The sequence below is a fragment of the Platichthys flesus genome, chromosome 7 (assembly GCF_949316205.1).
Source record: "Platichthys flesus chromosome 7, fPlaFle2.1, whole genome shotgun sequence".
Lineage (NCBI taxonomy): Eukaryota > Metazoa > Chordata > Actinopteri > Pleuronectiformes > Pleuronectidae > Platichthys > Platichthys flesus.
This window is the reverse complement of record NC_084951.1, coordinates 17183244-17199346: the sequence shown is the minus strand read 5'-3', so window position 1 is coordinate 17199346 and position 16103 is coordinate 17183244.

Genomic DNA, 16103 nt, shown 5'->3' with positions numbered 1-16103 from the left:
CTCTTGTAGTGTCTGAAATTGAATTCCGACGCGTGTTGTCAGCGTTATCGTCATTCTGTGACGATAGTTTCATACTTACCCAACGTCCGACTAACGCAACTTCATTGCAAAGCTCTTGATTGGCTGGTTGTCTCTCACACACATGGTGCATTGTGTCCTGTAATGAAGCTGTGGCCTCAGGGTCTGTTGCTCCACAACTCACGACCCATATAAATGTAGGATTAGACCACAGCCCCAAAACACATTGCTGCAGTTGATATCCTTCTAAAGTGTGTAGTGTATATTTCCCATATATACAGCTGTATGCAAACTCTCTGAGACAGGAGTCGCTAATGTAAGTATGAAATTATGAAAGATAACAAAGATTTTTTCAGAAAATGGGGGAGCGAAGAACCGGATGCATGGGATTGCTATGAACAGGAAATCCCTTGGCTTGCATGCTCACCCACATATCAGAACACATTTTGTGGTAAATTTTCCAGTAGTAGTCACATGTTTGTTTCCAAGATGGTGCAAGGACGTTTAAACTTGCTTAATTTTTCTGACAAAATCCAATTTCCATGCGGTTTTCCCACTAGTGTCTTTTTTTACCCAAATTCCATTGCTATGAGTCTCCAAAACCACAAACTTTCGCCCAAATGTGAAACCTAGGTGACTCACGTCCTACCTCCGTACACGTCAGAACCCGTCACCCGATGTCTGCATATTCCGTGTGCACCGACACTAATTATTTCCTTTGATCAACGAATCTTTCCCATTCTCTTTCATTTCATGTCATTGGTCATTAGCAGAGCATATTTTATGACTGAGCGAGGACAAGCAGGTACATGTCGAGTTGTGTCGTTGCCAGTAGACACTCAGTTTCATACAAAATACAAACAGCACGTGACAACCACTGAAACCATTCTTAGAATGACACAGCCCAGACATCCTTTTCTCCTGCCAAAATGTATTCCCTTGGATTTTTCCACACTGATCCAACTTACTGAAACATCATAAGGAACAATGAGTACTGTTGGGACTGTTATATCAAGTAAATAGAATTGTGCAAACTAGAAAAAAAAACACCTTTAATTTCTGTCTATATGTCTATCTATCTATCTGTCTGTCTGTCTGTCTGTCTGTCTTTCTATCGATCTATGCTAATCTGCTTGCTAGCTGATTACACATAATAGACTTTCTCTTTGTCAGTTTCTGTGGCCTGGAAAGCAAGTATGAGTATTTAAGTCAGTGTGCAGAGTCTGCATAGTCAAGTCAAGAAACCATCTTGAACATGAACTTAACTGCCACGGGGACAGAGCACTTCATCCACATAGCCTAATGGGTTTTAAATAATGGTTAAACATTACCCTGTGAAAACAAATGTATTGCAAAAGTATAATAACGTGTTATTATATTGTCAACAGTATAACTGTTTTTCAGCAATTATTAACAAAAGAACAACTGACAGCTTCCTTTGAAATTTGGATTAATGTTTTAGGGTTAGGTTTTATGACATAGTTCTAAGACAACCCAATGCCGGCCACTTATTTAGAAGGTAAAAGGGTGTTGTCACCATTGTTTTATTATTATATTGTCGTCAGAACCTGTCCACAATGAAAATAGTGGTCTGGTTATTTTTATTGTGTCTATGAATGAAGAGTTTGTGGGTCAGACAGAATCAAGGAATCAGCTACTTTCAGACATGCACTGAACTGAGATCTCGCTGAATTTCAGAATGAGCCCAGTTGAGAATGGAGCAGGAAAATGTCCAGAGAATTCTCCATAGGTGAGTTAATAATGTTTTCTATAACATCGCAGACACAAATCTGAAAAAACAACACCCAAAAGAAAACAAGTATCCCGTGACAAAAGGTGTTTGGAGGTGCCATAAACATGGAGGCCGCGCAAGTCGTCCACAAGGACAACAAGATTCGACTGCTTTTGGTGATAATGGCCGAGCTAGATGTTGTGTGATGAATATAAAAACAGGGGATTTCTGCAGCAGAATTCATAAATTATGTCCCGCCTCCTGCACGATATTTTCCTGTTGAAAGACAAGAGAAAGTCTGGACCTAATGTTCCGGACATTTTCTGGAGTTCATGTCCAAAACCCCTTCGGAGAGCTACAGTGTTGAGGTTCAAGAGACGGTTGGGCAATGTAGGTGAGTTGCATAGCTCGAAGGATAGATGCAAAAGGGGCTGGGCGAGGAGGTAACAAGAGAGGAGCGAGGAGGGGAGAAAGAGTGAGATGTGAGGGGTGAGTTTAAAGAAACACCTGGAGAGAGAAAGAAAGCTGCAGCTGTCTTGGCTTTATTCCTCGGAAACCCTGTAAAGAGTTTTTAAAAAGGGGTTAACCAGGTCAACATGTACACTCACATTTAGAAACAGAAAGGAATTCATACACACACATTGACGGATCCAAACCCAACCTGCATGGTGACATGTGTTTTCTAATGTATAACTAAGATAAGTTGAATCTTTCTGTTTTCCGCCTTGTTGACATTGAACTTGTATTCATAGACTGCCTTTTTTCATATGGATCGAAGGCATCTGACATGACAACCAGAGACACTATTATGGCCGCAGTAATTGGTCATAATAATGGGATTGTGATCCAACTTGCCAAAGTCGTTGCCAGAGATGGGCCAACCCTACAGATCACAATCATCTACGAAACTATTTTGGTTTGTATGTCATGTTATGTAATGACACTATGGAGATCACAGTGTTTTACAATGTCTGACTAATCTCAATATTTTCTAGGTACTAAGTGAAAATTGTGTTCAAGCCCTGAGGGGTATTACTGTGCATAATTGGAATGCATAGGAGAGAAATAACGCGGTGTGCTTGTTAGCGATCACTCTCTTAAGGAAAAGCTCCATTACCACCCCCTCAAAGCTCCAGGCATGACCTCCCACACCTCGAACCAACAGTCAAAACACTCCCAGTCTCTGAAGACATGTGATGAGACACACCTTCTCCAATCTCACTGGAACCACATCCAACATGCTCTACCTTAAGAGGAGCACCACGCACTCAGCGACTCTCAACAATGTTGATAGACAATACACCAACGTAGAATGGAACTCAGTAGAGCGCATACCATAACCAAGACCCAACAGTCAATTCAATCAAGCCAAACCAAATTGCACAAACTCAGTTCCCTAAATGTGTCATTATCTTCATCAAGATCCACAATTGAAAAATGCTACTATGCAAAGTTAAAGAAAGGGTGAACAAATTCCTGGCTTTGCCTCTGATCTGGAATCACATCAAAATGTAATGGGTTCTTTCCGACCCATACCACATACTTCCAAGAAACAGACAGGGGTAATAACATAACCTCCTTAGCAGTGGTAACGAAAGAGCAGTTTCATGTTTAAAATCTGATTGGTGGATACAAGACGTCCCAGAAGGAATAAAATTCATCATCCAGGTAATAAATAGGTTTCTAAAAATGTGTATCATATCATTCTGGCTTAAAACTGGTTCAGAAGTCAATTAATGAAACGTCTGGCCGCAGACCGCATGGGCAAGAGGTAATATGTGTCAAGGTTTGTGAAGATAGCAGGTGGACCCAAAATGTAGGAGCGAGGCAGGAGGCAGATCCAATTAAAATAACAGAATTTATTCCAAATAGCTCAAAACAAGGAGCAGGCCCAGGAAGAAACAAAAACAAAACTCAAACTGTCCACGAAAAAAAACAATGATGACAAACTAGAGACAGGTGACACAGGACAAACAGGTGCAACAAATCAAGGCAGAAAGTAAATGGAATAGAAATTCGAGGGAGGTCAGACTTTCAAAATAAAATGGTAACACAGCAGAACACAAATGTAAAAAGAGTTGAACACAGAGTGAAACACAGAAGCAAGTCTGAAATCAAGGAAACACAGCTAAAGCTCAAATAACCAAAAGTGTCCATAATAAGAATCTTCCACAAAAAACAAATACTCTGTATCCAAGAGTTAAAAGTCCAGATTCATGCCATTGTGTCACCATATCTTATACAACCTGATGTAATTACACAAAATAAAATGTATTTGTCTCTAGATTTGAACACAATAAATGTCTCTAGGTTTGAACATTGATGGCAATATTTGGGTTGTATGTATATCTTTGTAGCCTACACCAGTCAACAAAATAAATAACATTGGTCAAATTGTTTTGAGTTGTGTGCAATGCTATAGGAATACATTAACACCTTTGACGCAGAGGGGATATTGTGAGGAACTTGAAAATTTACATGATATTTTGTTCAAAGTGTGAAACAAAGCTTAAAGTTGCTTTCTTAAGCAAATGTTAGAATGCAACAATGTTTCATGCTGCATCTTTAAACATGCCCTGTGGAGTTTGTTAAATAGAAAGGTTACATTTACACTCAGCATTTCTTACCAAAACACACTGCCAAATACTCAGGTATTATATTGAGCAATGTTGACCAGTTTGCAGTCTTCTTTTTCTGTGCCTTTGTTGACATATTGTTTTGTTTCTTGATGCATTATCACCAGCTGTAGATCAACGTAACCATGTGAAACAATTGGCAGGAATTGCATCATCTGTGAGTCTATAAAATTGCTCAATAGTGCTTCTAGAAGTAGAGTAACAAATCATTGTGTTCTCTCTTGTTACACATGATAGATCTATGCCGTCCTTGATGTGTGTTAAATGCCAACAATTGAATATAAAACTGATATAAGTATTGGTATGATGAAGAAGCCCACGTAAGAAAGGGAGAAAACCACCAAGCACTCATTGACAAATCAAGATGAGCGTGTGAATAGATTACATTCCACAAGAATGAGACATGACTGAAAGTCTTTCGTCATTCGTACACTAACATTGAAAATGAACTTTGTTGATCCCACGGTTTTATTGGCTTTTAAGCTTTTCCTTTGTGAGTAAAGATAAAAAACAATTGTCATACACACCAGCAGAGAGTGTTTGAGACTATTTTCATCATTTGTTTACAGCCCTCAGTTTCCTGGGAAGGCCCAGGACATTTCGAAATACTGATATAAACAGTAGTCTTGGTTAGATGAACTCGATTTAGAAACAAACACTTGAATGTTTCCAAACAATCAGCCAAAAAAATTGTTTCCTACACAACACAAGGTGCTACTGAAGTTATATTAGGGAATCCTCTGAACTTCTTTTTGAGACGCATTCGCTTTAGAAACATACACTTGAACGTTTCCAAACAAACAGCAAAATACATTTTTCCTACACAGCACAAGGCTACTACTGAAGTCATAAAAAACAAATGTTGTCCTCCTCTACCATCCACTCCTCTACAACTATGTAAGATTGAGAACAACTGCCGTTTGTCTGTTTCCATATTTTTTCTCCATGGTTCAGATGTAAAACCACTGCAACAACCACCTGGGGCTGGTATTTTGTTAATCCAGTGATGTGTTTCATCATCTTTCTCTTTTCTACTCTCTCTCTCAGCTTGCCTCAATATTTCCTTCTCAGTTTGAGTACTAAAGACCAAGTTACATGGTATAGCAATCATTTTTCTTGTTTGCTAACTCGCAGTACTACGTACCCAACAATCAAAGGAGTTGAACATACTTTTTTTTATAGACAATTCACTGGGATTATTTCCTTTTTATTCCTTTTGAATGCAATTCTATGAATCAGCTGAATGGTAAAGCAAGTAGGCCACACAGTGCTGCATTTAAGTAAGTCAATGCAGCACCATTTTACACTATATGAACTGTAAATTGGATAATTTTGACAAACATAAATGTGGATGTACATCCCATTATGATGCATTAGCTATGGTGAACTCTCTTCAAGTCTGTTAGCGAATTTTTTTAATTTGTTGACATGAGGTGAAACTAATGATTCATTGGACATTAGGAAAAATGCATTAGAAAATTACAGCTCCAGTTCCATGAATTGGGAATTGAGAGCTAGTTTAACATCAGTTGGAAGTGCGTAGGATTTATTGGGCTGACTGTGTAAAACCACTGGTATGGTCCTTTAAGCTACTCAGTTTCTCTGTGTGTGGCGGCATGCAGTCGATATCTGACAGACAGCAGGGCTGGTACCGGCCTAGAGGGCTTAGTTACAGCCATAAACAAAAACCCAGAACACAGGACACATCTGGTGCCACACAGTAGCCACTATATGCTACTTCAGAACGGCACCTGTTAAAGCCATTACAGCTCCATAGTGAAGGATGGACAGAAAGAGAGGCGGTGAAAAGGGAGGAGAAAGAAGTATGGAGTGAGAAAGCAACATGCAAGAAGACCCTGAGTGGTCTTTCAGTAAATGGATAAAGGAATCCGCAAAACATAAAATTGGAATGGAGGAAACGCAGAGTGTATTAGATTGGAGTTCAGGCAGATGTCAAGAGCATCACATGGAATACGTCCTGCACCATATGGACACTCAACACAAATGATGAAGCGTAAATCGTAGGGGAATCCAATCTGAAAGTATGCAGCTTGAAATGGTTAAACTTGTGGATTCTGGTGTTTGTTGTAGGGATGCCAATGTTGGTCTGTCTGTTGCTGGCCCAGCACTTTGGTCATGACTGCAAATATCTCAACAGCTATCAATTGTATTGCAATAAAATGTTAGATATTTTCCTTGGGGATAAAGCCTGATGACTTTGGTGATCCCTCAAAGTTCTTACGTTACCACCATGGCTTTGATGTTTGTGGTGTTTAGTGATTTCTCAGCAACTAATGGACAGATCATGGATGGACCTTTCATCCAGCATCACGCCACATTTCGTAACTTTTCCATGACTGTATGACCAGATGCTTGACTGCCTTGTCTGTGTTGTGTTTAGTGCTAATTAACAGCTAGCATGCTAGCATGCTAACACACTACAAGATAATAAACACAGTAAAAATTTGCATTTAGCGCAAAGCACTGTTGTGCCTCATCCTCAAAGAGCTGCTGACGAAATATAATTTTGCCAGCAGCTCCAAAAGAATGGGATTATGAACACAGACATTACCTCAGTCGTCATTCATTAGTTCGCCATGTAATTAGTAATGTTTTGATTTAGTCTTTATGATATAAAATATGACATTTGGAAGAGCTGAGATGCTGGAGCCACCCATACTTTCACTCTGACCCCAATCTAAATCGATATCAACAGATGTTTGCAGCGTAACTGAGTAATTTGATCATGATGTCTTTAGTAATAACATTGTGTTGTATGTAGATCATTCCAGAGATCTGGGAATTCAGGGACACATTTTTGTGTGACAGATTAACAATATTGCTCGTTACATCTGTTTAAGGAAACTAATTTAGCAGATGAAACAAAGGCAGAAGATAAAATCATAACTCACAATTTAAAGACTGACTTATGGTTCAGCTTTGACCTGACATACTTGCTCAGACTTCTCCTGTGTAAAGAGAGATCTCAACAAACTAAACTCCAAATGAAGAGTTTCAGATAATCTAGAATATCTCTTGGTGTGGTTTCAAATTGTATGATTGTCCGACCACTTTGTTATCGTGATCAATAGAAATGTTAGCTTAAACCGTTAAAATAAGAGCCAAGCTGCAATAACTGGGGATCATGTTTTAAAAAGCCAGTATAGTTAGGTGGAATGGAGCAATGGGATGTTTTTTGTCAGAGCATAATTTCTTAATGCTAACCTTTGAATAATATCTTGATATGTGGTCCCTTGAGCCGTCATCCGCCTCTAAATCCAAAGTTTTGTTCAAAGAAGACTGAATTCCGAATTTCTTACTTTCCCCCAAAATCTCTGAACCTCTGGCCTCTAGATGGCTTGAGACCCTGTTTGGACCCTCAGCCAAAAAAAGCTCATGCAGCATCCAAAGCTACTCAGATAGCTGGAGCCAGACTACAGGAAACTCAGTCTTTTGAGAGCAAATCAGTGTCTAATTGTCAACTGAGGGACCTCATCACACACTCAAAGCCAAGTGATAACTTAAAAAGTATTTTTTTTCACTTTCATTCCACTGAGAAAAAGAACATCTTTGAGTTTCATTGTACTTGGCACCTCATTTGACACAGGGATCGCTCTGGACAGATGTTCCCATCAAACACACATCTGTCTTGTTTTCTTCGGAGATATTTGATGTGCTTGTCTCATTGTGGGAGAGGCAGGGTCAAACACCCATGAGGTTTCTATATGCTGAAGTAGACAAAGGGCGAGGCGGCAGGAAAGCAATGATGAAACAAAGAATAATTGGAAAAGATGTGGTACGATGAGTGAATACCCATCTGCAATTATCCCGGCTTTGTGATTTTGCGATTGGCCAATGTGAATACATTCTAGATCGAGTTGTCTTCTCAGTGGGGTCTCACTCAGAGTGACTGAGGTAAATACAGCAATCTGCTTTGTGCTGCAGAAAATAGCCAAGCCAGAAAATACAGATGAGATTTAATGAATGCACCAGTACGCCTCCTACTCTGTGAAATCCCACGCAGAAAGGAAACATCAGCAAAATGGAATGAATTATCGAATTGATCCTAAATTACTGGAAATCGTGTGGAACCCCAGACTCCTCCTTCCTGCGGTTTCTATTTTAGGTATGAGTTCCCAAAACTACATCAGTTATATTTTCCGGAAATTCGCAAAATAACAAAAAAGAAGAGTGAGTTTTCATTTAATGTGAGTGTGTGTGCGTGCATACACGTGTGTGTTAAACTTGGGTGGTTAGAGGCTGGCAGACACATCCTGCCTCAGTGCCAGACACTTCTGTAATCATCGCAGGTCACTGGATTTAGATGGCTGCGCTCTAAGCTTCTTTAACTGGGAAAAGATGTCGTAGCTTCACATGTCTCCGTTCGGCACAGAGCTCCATCACTTCACTCAAAGATGGGAACAGTTTCCTAATCATTCTGTTCTGAACCCCAAAGAGATTTTCAATATCCTGTGTCTGCACAATGAAGGTGGTACTGCTTACTGTGTTACACTCAACGTTGCAGTATAAGCATTTCCAGTCTGTGTTTATGGCCAAGCTTAACTTTCACAGTAATTGCCGCTGAGTTTTTCCACTCACTCTTTTCAATAAAAAACTATTTTGATAGATGAAAACCAATTCCTGTACTTGATCCTTCGCGATCTAAAGTATCACATTTGCTTTATCACTTGAAAACCTCGGAGTTCATAGAAAGGGACTGGAAACTTTTCAGAATTGGCTGCCCTTTCAAAATGAATTCTCCTCAAAGGTTCGTGGGGTTGCAGATGGAAATCCTCTCTTCAAGGAGGAGGCCACTGCACGCACACACACATTTAAATGCACACACGTCACGTTCTGGGGCTCCCTGCGGTCTGCAGAGCTGAGTTTTCCTGGTGTTAAGTGTTGTCTAGTGGTGAGAGAGGGCCTCATAGCCATAAAGATGTCTCTTCCACTCCATTCTTAAACCTCTGACTAACTCACTCTAACCCAGTGGGACCACACAAGGCAGCTTCTTAAAACCCTGTGTCAAAACAGTGCCCAAACTAGCTTCCTTTCACCCATCCTCCACCAAGTGTAAAATTGTTTATTTTCCAATCTTAAAGCTTGGCTTAGTAATCCTGGAAAGTTAGCAAGAGCAGGCTACTCACACACGACGGCAAACCAAAATTAATTATTGTTCCATGAAGCCTTAATTTTTTTGAATATGTAAATAGTTCTTTCAATTCTTCAGATTTCAGTAGACCAAAACGCAACCTTTCCAATCAGAATTCACCGAGAGTTTGAGTGTCATGTCTGTGGACAGCTACTGTTTGAGGCTGGGCCGAGGATTACAGAATATGAAAAGCATTTCAGGGAGGAATGTATCCTCATTCATGTGATACCAGAGCCAGGCTTTTTCTGCCTGTGGACAATATGTTAAAGCTTCCCACAAACTTCCTGCACTTTCATCTCCACAATCTGAACAAGCACGCACCACTGGATTCTAGTTAAATGACATCACCATAAACAAAACCACATATAAGGTCATTCCGTCGTGTGCATGTGTAACTGCACGTGTACTTCAAGTGTCTGTGTTAAAGGGAAGGATAGAAATAGAAATAGAAATCAGATAGGATTGATGACTCAATTACTTATATGTGACATCATCAAAACCAGTAACCTGATGCGCAATCGAGATGTGGACAGACAAGTATTTTTTCTTGACCTACTTTATTAGATGACACACAAACACACCACAATAGGAAGAATTCTCCTCCGTTGATGAAGTAACCTGTGAAAAGCCCCTTTCAGCTTTTGCCGTGTGATTTTGTAAATTCGATTTTATACTTCTACAGGTCTACAAGGACAGCTAATGTGAATATAAATACAAAAATCTGATAAAAGACACAATCACTAAATACTAAACCCATAAATGTATTGAAACCAACTGGAAAAAATGAACACAATGTGAGCTTGTGTGTTAAGTCCGGCATACGTCACGTGAGAGCAGCGCTGACACAACAATTTGTTGCATTGTGGGCAATATAGCCATCAAGTTATGACGAGAAAGAAGAATTTGTTCAATAGAAACTAAGTTAGCGATTTAGATTTGCATTGATTTTGATCCCAGTCATGACCATTTTCATCTATTATGTCTGTGCACGTATAATGCCTTCATGGCTGTTTTGGGGGGGGATCAGTTCACAGGCTCAGTTCTTCAGCAAACGACCCGGACACTAGTTAATCACTGAATATTGCTCAAACGCACTTGTGTTTGCCAGAACTGGGAGTCAAGTCCAGAATCTCCTGGAGGGATGAGATGAAATGAGTTTTCTGTTTCCTCTTAAGACAGGCTCAAGATAAAAGATAAACTCTGTGGTCTCCTTGGGTAAATTCTTGTTGCAGGCAATGCTGTGGTTAAATAAACACATAAATCATCGCAAGGAAAACAGATCAATAAATAATCGCATTTGAAATATACATGAAAATAGACAGAGTACTTCCACACAAGCAGTTTGGTCCAATTGACATCTGGGCCCTCTGAATAAATGGGGATGAACGGTCTATTACTGCTGAGAACTTGCCTTTATACTAATGTAAACATCTTAATTTAATGAAACGCTAGGGGTCATTTAGTAGCCACCCAAAAGACAAAAAAAAATAAATGAAGCTGTTGCCAAATCAACCTGACAAAACATTGTCTGAATGACAAATGTCCTGTTTGCATTTTGTCCTGCGACTGGCTGATGATGTAATGTGTTCCTGCAGCCACGTCAAGGGTCTGCGTAGTGTCGGGGGGGGGGGGGGGGGGGGGGGGCTCATTTATACCTTGTACGACAAACATACTTTTCTTTCGCTCATTTTATTTCTTGTTTGCTAAGAGATACTTACTGTAGCAACAGCCTACCTCTTGTCTGGTTGCCATTTGTTGCAGCTCTGGTATACATCTTGACTGGAAAAGGAGCTGGAAGAGAAATTAAGAAGTTAAGACACAAAGAGAGAGAGAGAGAGAGAGAGAGAGAGAGAGAGAGAGAGAGAGAGAGAGAGAGAGAGAGAGAGAGAGAGAGAGAGAGAGAGAGAGAGAGAGTGGTGACATACAAAATGAGACAAACACTTTAGGAAAGAATGACATGGCACGGTGACAAGGCTACCATTAAAACCAGCTGACAGTCCCACTGAGTGATTCCACCACGTCAGAGATGGCACAGAGTCAGCGTCTGGCAGAGTGGAGTGTGGTAGTGCATGATGAAACGCAGGGCCAACGACTTCCAGCTACTTCTGAAACTCTACCTAGTGCTGAGGGGAAGTGGCAATACAAAAACAGATGGTTGTGATGGGTCGACATTGCCAGGTTGTATAAAAAACACAGTTACAGTTAAGTGTCTTCAGATACACACTCTCTCAAACAACCGGGGGCCCACACTTCACAGCTAATCAGCATCTCTTCAGTATCTGGAGAGAGAGAGGAGAATGGTGAGTGGCAGGCGTATGAACAAGCGCTCACACCGAACTGTGTAAAGAAAACATGTTGGTCCAGACTGTCTTTGTGTTTCTTTGTGTTTGACGAGCTCCAGCTCTTACCTGACGATTGACGGGTTTTGGCAAATGAGGGTGGATGAGCTGCAGCAACGGACCAGTGGGTGGCAGGATATTGCTGGTATTGTCTTGATCCTCCTCAAGGTGTCCATCTTCTGTGCCACTGTTTTGTGAGATTTAATTGGCTGACTCGCTCTTGTTGATTTGGGGGAGAAAAATAGCTAGAACCAAAGCTTATAGCAATGCCAAGGCCCCAAACTCCCAAATTATAGTCACTATCATATGATTTTATTCCCTGAGGAAATGGTGAGGTTCATGGATTTCAGACATGAACTCCACAGAATGTCAGCACAATGGAGTCCAGACTTTCATACATGAGAACACATATTAATTCTGCATGATTTGTTTACATTCAATTGACACATGTCTCTTGCATGCTAGAAACGTCATCAACATGCCACTTGCTCGTGGTGAATCCTTCGGAGGATCTCCCGCTCTGTTCTGACCTGGGCTCCCTTGGACATTATCAGGAGTTTTAGCTACAGGGCTGCCAGGAGAAAATGACTCACCTGACTCTGACTTTTGCGTTCTCACATATATCCCCTCTGGATAATGTCAGGAGATCATCCATAGTTCAGTGCATGTGCAACTTAAGACACAAACAAACAATCAAACCAACAGGGTTGAAAAGATAAACTCCTTGGCAGAAGCAATGGAATCCCAAATGTTTCTGTGTCTGCTTGTGGACATCTGTGGATTTCTTATCGTGTTGAAAGATATGATGTAATAAAAAGTATATACAAGACAGATTGGTGCACAGTTAACCTTTGCTCTCGCCTCTCACAGAAAACCAAGTGGACCAAGTGGAAGTGGGTCTGTGACTTCAGTGTGTGGTTTGCTAGCATGGCCCATTATACAACGGCCGTCATGGCCGAGTGCCTGACAAGTCTCAGACGCTGTTTGGACAGACAGATGAATGGATTTTGAAGGTGTTCAGGCTCGGTAAGTGTGGTTGCATCACTCTTATTGTCATGTCCAACACAATCCTCCCTCCTGCCCAACCAGTCCCTCCATGAACCTTTTCCACTACGCTAAAGACACAATGATTTTAACCCCTAGCCCTGACTGATTATGACCAGGTGGTCTCAATCTTCCGTCTGCAGCAGGATGTGTGTGTGTGTGCCTATGTGTGTGTGTGTCTATGTGTGTGTTTGGTGTGCGTGTGTGTGAGCAAGCAAACATATGGAGATGACTCACAAAGAATATCCACAAAGAATAATCACTCGAAAAAATGTCCAACTTTCACATCTTAGACTCACTCTAACAGTCACAGATGTGACTTGGGCAGCTTAGAGGAGAATTTAGGTATGTGTGTGTGTGTGTGTGTGTGTGTGTGTGAGAAACGGAGAGAGAGGCCCTACAGTGAAGTATTCACAGGTGTCCGTGGCCATTAACATGTGTTTATAGCTCTGTCTCACACTCACACAAGTATGGAAGCTTATTCCTGATGTCATTGGTCGAGTCGACTGCCATGGAAAATTACCACCACAATGATCTCAGAGCTGATCGATTAAACAAAGCCTTATAAACGCTGTTATAAGTCTTGTAGGTTGCAATACTGTAATCAAGACTGTTAGCATATAATGAGACATTTGCAAATAATATGTCAATTCCTGCATAGATTTAGCAAAGATGTTCCCATGCTTACTTTACTGAAAGAGCGAGAGGTGTTTATCCATGTGCTGGAAGTGAATGAGAGAGTATGCGCATTTCCCTTCTTTTGATTCATAATTTGTCTACGTCAAAGCTGAAACTGGAGCCTGTGGTTACGATATCTACAGTAATGACCGTATCTGTGTCAGAACCCCGTCATGCTGGAGTCTTGAAAAGTAATTCACCGTGTACAGTATTCACAACTCCAGTAAAAGCTTTCTGGCCTTATCGTTAATGTGGAATTCATCTTACGACTGAAACGCAATCTCCGCCAATTTAGACCTGTGGCTACTTTTCATTAAGTCACAAATGTTCCCAGTGTAAATTCCACTTTCTTTCCCGACAGATCAAACCCTTTTTCCGGGAAATAACCCTTTGCAAGTGTTTACATGCGAAAGGTAGGAGGAGCGTAAACAGAACTCTGAGAGGCCCATGCAATAAAGGCTTTCTCACGTCAATTGCATAATCTGGCTGTAAAAACATCCAGCCTGATGGAAGATGGACGTAAAACAACATAAAAGTTAGACTGAAGTGAACTGTGAGTGCATGGGTGAAAAGCAAAATGGTGACATGAGAGTCCGAGCTGACAATCACTGACACCCAGCACACCCACAGAGGTATATATCCAGAGACAAACATCCATCAGGGTCAGTTTTGAAGTGGATGGTGCAATAAACAGAGCTCCGAGCTAATGTAACCCAGAGATCCATTGCTGAGTAGCCTCTTGGCCTGGGAGTGTAGTTTTCGGACCAAATTACTTCCTCTCTCCTCTCAAGTCGGCTCACTGGAGGGCTCTTGCTCTGATTATGCTGGTCAATATGTTAGGGAAGAATGTGCTTGTAAAACACATTTATGGCTGGTTACATCTTGAATCGGTTTTGTTTATGATTTCAACGAGGAGGGAGACATTTAAAAGGTTTCAGGTGAGATGCAAAATCACCATATTTTACTCAGTTGTCCTGAGTAAAGTACAGACATTGCACCCTGAAATGAACATATTCAGTTCCTTAAGAATATTGCAACAGAGCCGTGCCTGTTCTTAACACGCCTGTTCCGAACGTACTGTTTGCTTGATGCTCCGGAGCTACTTCAGAATTATTCCTTGTCATTAGTGAGTCCGCCTCAAAAACCTTCTACAATATACAGTCACTTGTCACTGTTTGTGTGCTGGATGTTGTGTGCTGGGATTGTTATAAACTGTCTATGGTGCAAGGTAAAGATAGAAAACGTTACATTCATCCTACCTGGTTTATTTGTAATGATTAAAAAAATTATTTTATACTGAATATTCTTCATAAAATTAAACTGTATTTGCTGTATTATCGTTCACAGTGAAACGGAAGTTTCAATGATTTACCTAACTGCTGTTATTGTTTCATTGATTGTATGTCGACTATTTCCGAGGTTTGTGAAGCTATTGACACAATCTTCAGACTCTATTATTTTCAAAATAAAAGCTCTGTAAATCAGCTCAATATAAAGCATTACAGCAACAAAATGAAGCAGACAGGAAGTGACTCTGGGAATATTGTTGCCATGACTTGGTCCACAGACTGACAGTTAGTTTACCGTCCCGCCCCCACTTACTGCTGCAGAGCACCGGTCACCTGTATATTACATTGTACTGATATTGAACGTAACACAAGCCCAAATCGAACTCAACTCAGCACTTTTTCTGGCAATTCACAATACACACTCAAAGCGGTTCTCGATATATACGTTCCACATACAGACAGAATGAGAGACGTTTGTGGAATAATAGGTAGGTATTATCAACTAAATATAATCAGTCCTTAAAGAAGATCTTCTAACCACCGGACTTGGCTAAGTGCTGAATACAAGCTGAGCAGGACAAGAGTCTAATAGGTGGTAATTGTCATGTCCCCCCTTTATATTTAATGATGTCAGGGTTATTACAAGAGAGCCATGCAAGCCAAGGGTTTTAGGTTGCATCCGTGTGTCTTCCTGCTCAGATGAGTGTGACCAGGCAGTGACATCTGCTGAATAAAATATCATCCACGTATGAATAAACAGACATGATACGCACACGCAAAGAGCTAATGTGGGCGATGCAGGTTTGGGTGGCAGTAGTCTACCAAAGTTCATCAGTCAGGTTGGTAGTAGACTGTTAATTAGTGTTCTCTCATGTTCCTTTAAACACACAGGGTACATGCCCTCATGACAGACAAATGCAGACAACACACACACACCAAACACACACACACACACACACACACACACACACACACACACACAGCACACACAGTACACTTTGACGCATGCTAAATAAAACATCAGACCCCTGTAAACCAATCCTCCCCACATACGCTGAGCACAGCGTTGGCAGCACGCTGCATTGTACTGGTATATGACATTCATGCGCAGCTTAAGTTTCAATTTGGAAACCATAATACAGGTCAGAGCGAAGAGGGTGGGGTGGTTGCCCAGTTTACCCAGCTAATCTAAATCACATGGCACTTTGTCGATGG